Source organism: Temnothorax nylanderi, unplaced genomic scaffold (genome assembly GCF_030848795.1).
Source record: "Temnothorax nylanderi isolate EJ_2023f unplaced genomic scaffold, tnyl_v1.0 TNYL_tig0063_pilon, whole genome shotgun sequence".
In the NCBI taxonomy this organism is placed as follows: Eukaryota; Metazoa; Arthropoda; class Insecta; order Hymenoptera; family Formicidae; genus Temnothorax; species Temnothorax nylanderi.
In genome coordinates this window covers 773,639-779,663 of record NW_027249125.1, presented here as the reverse complement: position 1 = coordinate 779,663, position 6,025 = coordinate 773,639, and positions in this window count along the sequence as shown.

Sequence of the window (6,025 nt, the reverse complement as noted above, 5' to 3'; positions counted from 1 at the left end):
ACATGTTATACAACTAGATGTGCGTTATCGTTATTGATACTCACTCGCGCTATGCATTTTTCTCGTTTTTATTTTCAGTGCAAGTTTCCTGTTTATATTAAATATTTAATGTACGATCGTTATGATAATACGCGTAACGAAGATAGTGGTGTCCCGAATACAATTGCCATTATATCTGATGGTTGAATTTATAAGAATATACCTTGTTTTTTATGAACTTAATAAATTACAATATTTCTGTTATACTGAGCAAAAATATGCGGTGGATGAGCACAGCGTGAAAATTCATAGTATGTAACAGGTTGATATAACTCGTATATCGATTGTATAAACGCATGAAATTCTATTTAATATTCCGTTATATGCACGGTATGTAAATAAAATGACTAGACTATATCTATACCATGTAAAGATGTCTTCGCGAAAAACTTGGAAAGATCTTGAGAAAAATCTAGCAGGACTTAGGAGATAGTTAGAGGAAGAGAGAAATTTTGGATCTTAAAAATAGAAAATATTTTTGCGATATATTATATAGTGACACGATAAGATTTTTGTTTACGTTTCATCTAGCTTTCTTTATCCATCATAACTAACGTAAGTAAGGAATTTAATATCTGGCATAACGTAAGCACGTCTTCACACAAATTTTCTATGATGTGAAGCGGATAAAAGCTGCATAGATAACTGAATTTTAAACATAGCTCGAGATACGTGTTCTAATAAAGAGCCGAGCTTTAGTATTTTCATAAAACGCTTAACCCTTTGTCTACGGCAAACATATTACCTACACATGTCTCGAGACTTTTTATATTTCCCTAAGCCTTTTATGGGTTCATTTTATGAAATTAACTTTTTCACGCACATAAATAAATTTAATAAATCTCTTTATAAAAAGTAACCGTTATAAAAGAAAGTTAAGAGAAGCTTTTAAAGTTACTCTATTACTCTGATTAAACCAACTCTACTTAAAACTGTTTTAAAAAAGATTCCACAAATTAAATTTAAAAAATTAAACTAAATTAGACATTAAAAATTAAGTTAAATATTTCTATACGATAAACGTTAAAATTTATATTTTTATGTATATCTTTATTATCGTTTATTAACTTGACATGATGAAAAGTCATCAGCAAAATTCTAATTTCAATCTATCAAAATAATTATAATTCTCTTTACAATTCTAATTTAATTCGAATATAACTGCCCGCATTTGAGATACGAATTGAATTTAAAATAAATCAAATATGCCATATATACTTTTCGAAATAAATTTTGGCACATCCTTCCAGGATGTAGCGTTTCGCGCGACCACGGCAACGACCGCGCTTCCGGTAGTCTCTTTGGCATCTCATTGCTGGTGCGCATACAGGTTGCATCGGCAGGCGAGCGTTACCATTATCATAGGTAGCACGAAGCGTCATTGCCCTAATTGGCGTCGGTCGGCCGAACGTTTTGCATTCGGTATAGCCGCGCAGTTGCGCGCGGCCACGCGTGATTTCCCTGTGCACGACCGTCTGCACGCATCACAAACTCCGAAAGGGTGCTCTTTCACCGGGCTACCGCCACCAGCCGGGATGGGGTCACCATATCGGATGGACGATTGGTGGGCGGCGGGAGATAGCGGCGCCGTCACCACGGCCGGAGTGGTGAGACCCCGGCACGATGGTACGATGGTAGGAGGGCACATTGCGGCTATTCCAAAACAAACATACGACTTGGACAGGTCGAATCGTTTCCTGGTTGGAAACTCGCCTGGAAATCGTGGCTCGTACACGGAAGGCGCGAGTTATTGTTGGCGTTTCGGTCGACTGGTGCCGATCGACTGGTACCTCGTGAAGTCTCGCGCGTTTATACGCGCAGAATTATCGCAGAAGAACCCGTAGATTTTGGGATTTTGTAATTCTCTGGCAGGTTGGTGAATACATAGTTAATGTTACGCCGAGTGAAAATCGTGATTATGATTGAGAATAAAGAAAAAAACTATTTACAAAAGAACAAGTGGCAAAAAATTTAAAAAGATACAAAATCAATTTGTTTGCACTCGAATAATGCGATCGAAAAATATCAAAAAGACTTGGAAACTCGGTAAAGTGTCAGAAGCGGAGGCACACGCGTGCCGTAAACGTTGGTGACAACCTGTAGATACATATAAGCGCGCAGAGAGTACGCCCGCGGGACAATCGTCGAAATTAGATCCGATGACGGAGGTGGTTGGCCGATCGGTCGGTTTGTGAAACGCCGCGGGGGATGCTGGACGACGGGTCGGTATGTTCGGTCGGGCTTCCCGACATCGGAGGAGGGAGATTCTTCGCCTCGCTCTGTAGAGGAGAGATAGCGCGGGCATTATCGGGGAACTAATTAAACTGGAGTATAAGAAATAAAATAAAAGGGGAAGCGCGCGCGCGGCAAGGAGGAATCCTCTCGTTCCTCTCTCGCGAGTAGACGGCAGACACCAACCGTGCTGGCCAGGTGCTCAACCTGGATACGTCGTGCCTATCTACTTACCTTACCTATCTTACGCCGCGTTAGGTCGGAGGTTGGCTCGCTTGGGGGGCAGGAGGGGGTGGGTCGATGGAGGTGGCCTTACCGCGCCACCCCCTTACTCTCTGCCGCTTGGTTGCTGACGCCGCCGCCACCACCGCCACCGCCGGAGGCCGGAAAGTAATTAGGCTGGAAGCGAGAGATGTGGCGGATATTGTACCGTGGTAGCTGTTTCCCTACTCGCGCGGTGTGCCGGCAGGATGGCTATAGAGTCATTGTTATCTAACTTAAATGAACCGCGTAACAATATCGTTAGAGGCGTTTCGGTATCGCCGGCGTCCGGGGCTTCTTCGTGGCCTTCGGGACATCATCACGGCCTGGTCCCGAGCTCGATGCATCTTCGGCTTATAATCGCGCGTGCAATTCGGGCCGTGCCTGCAATATTCAAAACGTCGCTGGCGTTGTACGACGTTTAAGCAATGTCGACAAAATTCAGGGAATGTGGTATAGATCGCTTTTCGCTCTAATTATCGGGCTTTGACGATAATTTCATAACAACATTAAAGGCCCTTATATCTAACAGTATATCGCATTTTCTTTTACGATATTCAAATCATAACTACCAAATGATAAATGCGAATAAAAAAATATATAATATAGGAAAACATACCTAGAGAGGCAAGTTGAGTACGAAGAGCTCATAATAAAAGAGTGCAAGGAGAGATAGATTCTCAAGAAGAGGACGTTCGCGACGTTATCGAGGACGGTCTCGAGAGTGGAAATTAAACGGGACTCGGCAAGAGCAGATGAAACAATTTTTCGACGAGTCGGTGCTTGGTGCGAGAGAGGGGTGACGGGGAGAGGGGGTGAGAAAGGACAAGCCGGGAGGAGCAAGAAAGCGAGTGGGTGGGATTTCAGAGGGGGTGCCGCTATCTCGACTTATTTTCACGGATCGGATTTCTCCGGGCCGGGGGTAACGGTATCAGCGGTTTTCACGTCCCGCGGCAATTACATTAAAAGTTTCTGTAAGGGGCGCGAGAATTGAGTAGGAAGACGAGGGCAAAGAGAGAAAATGGGAGGAGCGTGGCGGGTGGAGGACGACGACCGGCCGTGAGAGAAGAGAGGAATATTCGACGTGGAGCGAAGGAGCAGTCCATTTCGCATAGAGGTCGGCGGAGAAGAAAGAGAGGCGGAGGTAGATCGAGCGGAGAGAGAATAAGAAATGGCCGGGACGCTCGCTAACGATCCACCAAGGTTTTTATCTCGTCATTCCTTAACGGTCGCCGCTGTTATTTAGTGCCTCGTCATTATAACCCCGACCGCCTCGCGCGTTTCGCCACTCCACTCCCTCCCTCTCCCCCATACCGACTCGCCATACAGCGGCATTGAGTCACCCCTTCTTGCTCCCGCTATTAATTGTCCATTCACCCTCGTCGAAGTCAGCGCGCTCCCTTTTTTTTTCTTTTTTTAATTTTGTCGTCGCGCGTTCGCGCGAAACTGAGGGAGGGTAAATTCGATATCGCGAAGAATCGCGAGATGAAAATCTGGGATTCTCGCCCGAATATTCGACGAATCGTCCGGTGCCTGACGCTAATTATTATTCAGCGGAAACAACGGATGACAGCGCCTTGACGCCGTTTTCAATCCTCAGCGTGAAAGAAGAGCGCGTTTCTCTCCATGGATATTCAAGTCACATTGAATATAATAAAGAGTGCTAATTGCGACGGCGATTATTGCCAATTACACGATATTTGAGTACAATGGAGAGTGTAATCGATTAACGTCGAGGCGAACAGTGATCGATTAATAATCAATCAATTTTCAGTTTTTGTGAACACCTGGTTTACGTTATAATTCACAGATTTTCGACTCTTCTATATGAAGATAATTCTAAAAGTCTTTAATGCGTTTTGGGTAGAGTTCTACTTTACGACGATTAAGCATAAAAAATAAAGTACGATTTAGTACGAATATTAGTTTGGACGATTCAATAATAAAGTCTACCTGATCTATAGCGGCCATTCCAATCGGAAGAAGCCCCTAAGTAGAGATAAAATGTCTGGCTGAGACAGCTTCCGCGACGAGTCCACGTTAATCCAAGCAGCCGGGATATTTTAATCAGGCCGATACCGCGAGGCAAGGGTTCCACTTTGTATTTACATATCAAAATTATTGGTGCTCTCCCGGCAGGATTACCGTCTGTGGCTGCCGTTTCCGGAACAAAAGCAGAGCTCATCGAGGACCGTCGAGCGATTCTCCGATGTCCAATACGAGGTGTTCCTGGGAAATATCCCGGTCGTTGGCCGATATCGGCGAGAGGGGTGGGAAAGTCGTCGTCGAAGAAAGCGCGGTCTTCACGTTTTCATGTCTCGCTCTACGAGCGGCTTTAATTACCTGATCCACGGTACTTTTTGCCCATTGGCTTCTCCCCGTCGCGCATATCTCCGGTGCTAGAGCGCGGCGCGGTAAGTCGACAGAGCTAATTACATTTTGATCGTAACGCGCGATTCTCTAGCTTCGTCGCGTAATTCCGTCGAATTTCGAAAGCCAAGAAAAAGTGGAAGAAAGCTGTGTACGCGAGCACGCGCGTCCGTACACTGTAAGGAGCGACGATTAAAACCAACGATATGTCTAACGTTCATCTGACTTTGCCGTTCCTTCTCTACTTATCTCGTGCTCGCCGACAACAGCGCGAATCCAGCACCCCGAATTCGCGTTGCGTTGTCGCGCGACCTTTTTCTCCCCGTCGTACCAGCCCTCCTCCCTTTTTCCAGACCGATTAATAGAATGGACGGAACGGGAAGCGGTAATATCGTGAGGATATGAAAAATGCATTCCTTGCGGTGTAGTCGATGGTGGCAACGGCGCTGGGAAGGGGCCAAACTTTCGAGACTTCGGTTTCAGAGCGCGAGCACAGCACTCCCGTGGAGCGAGGCGACGTTGGCGTTGGCGGTTGCCGGGGGTTGCCGGCATAGGAAAGAGTCGGCGGGACGGGAAAGGGGTGCGACGACCGACAGGGGGATGAAACGGAGACTGTACCGTGCGGCACGACACGTCTCGTTCTTCCTCATAATAATATTTAATCCGATCCATTGCACGGTACAGCAGTTCGCTCTTACCCCAACCTACGAAATCCTTCAGAGTTCTCTATCCGATGAAAGTATCCGCGGCGCGGTGGATTCGTCCCTCCTGCTAATACTTAGACGTTCGCAACGCTTCGAGTCGCATGCATTTCGCGTTTCCCAGCATATTTCATAATTTTTTTTCCAATGTATATCGCGATTTAGTATTTTAAATTGAAACGCGTAAACGAGTTAATACATCTCGCTTATATTCGCGCGTGTAAATAAGCTCGCGTTAACTGAATTTTGTGCAATTAAATTATATTTAACTCGTTTTCATTCGTACACGCGTTATTATTGCTCGCTTATATTTGTCAAGATATTTATGAACATTCGCCGACTCACAGTGATAATCTCCTTTTGCTTTGAAATACGTATTTATATAGCATACGAATTCTTCGTAAGATTTTTCCACAAACATT